At 28.8% G+C, this 1,172-nt stretch overlaps 1 non-coding gene across 1 annotated transcript; it reads left to right on the forward strand.

The window, feature by feature from the left end:
- Positions 1-796: 796 nt before the first annotated feature.
- TRNAL-CAG (transfer RNA leucine (anticodon CAG)) lies at positions 797-877 on the forward strand. The gene has a single exon. It is a non-coding gene; the product is annotated as a tRNA-Leu (tRNA).
- The last annotated feature ends 295 nt before the right edge of the window (positions 878-1,172 follow it).

The raw sequence follows: 1,172 nt of genomic DNA on the forward strand, positions 1-1,172 counted from the left end.
AATCTTTAGAGAGAGAGAGAATAGTGGTGGGTTTTCCACCCAGTGAGAGTTTGTGGGTTTTCCACCCAGGGAGAGTTTCTCTCCCATCATGTTCTTCATGAATATAAATATTATTCTCTCTTTGTTCTTAATATTTTTTATGAACTCATAATATGTTCTTCGTGTTCATACTTCCAAAAACACGATTAATCTTGAGATATCTTACTTTCGCATTTACCGTTTGTTATAAAAATGGGTCTCTACACAAATTCCGTGCTAAAAACTGAGGGTGGGGGAATTCATTTTTGAAAGTAAAATTATTCCAACACTATTTACCTCTTCTTAGTTATGATTTTACATTGATTTTAGTTATGATTTTACATTGATTTAGAAAATTATTCCTGATAGAAAATTATGATACTTTGAGAATAAACTCGAGTTAATATTCTTTTGATCTTATCTTTAACATTATCTCCATACTAACTTTTGTAAGTTTTATGGTTCAATAATTATAAAATTTATCCTATCTAGCCTTATTGGGGTTCAAATTTTGATATCTTAGAATGCTTATAAATGACTTATTTTGACTTGAACCAATTCTATTTTTATTTTATTTGAATTTTAATGTTTTGTTTGTAAAATATTGAGAGTTTACTAGTTGCTATTTTTTGATGTGTACTTTCATCCGATCTTATGGAGTTTCCCAAAGTGACCTACATAAGTGATCTAAGATCGGTGGTACTAGATTTCGTTAATAAATAAATTAAATCCAAAGTTTTAAAAGTTAAATAATCCTTACTTCGAAATTATTGTAAACGTCAAGATGGCCGAGTTGGTCTAAGGCGCCAGTTTCAGGTACTGGTCCGAAAGGGCATGGGTTCGAATCCCATTCTTGACAAACAAGAGTTTTTGCAATTAGATAATTACTATTTTATTTGCTCCTTCTCTGGACCCTCATCGGTGTTTCATTTTTATCCTCATTTTAATAATTATTGTCTAAATAATGAGGTTTTATAAGATATTTGTAAAAAAAACGTAATGAAGGCAAAATGAGAGGATATCTTTACAGAGATAGGATTTAAAAGCTTTCTAAATTTGTTATTTATACATTAAGTCAAGATTAACATCATAAACTGTTTCTTTATTTTCTTTAGCAAAATATTATAGATTTAATAAAAATACAATAAAAATAA

This window comes from Lactuca sativa, chromosome 4 (assembly GCF_002870075.4).
Source record: "Lactuca sativa cultivar Salinas chromosome 4, Lsat_Salinas_v11, whole genome shotgun sequence".
Taxonomy (NCBI): Eukaryota; Viridiplantae; Streptophyta; class Magnoliopsida; order Asterales; family Asteraceae; genus Lactuca; species Lactuca sativa.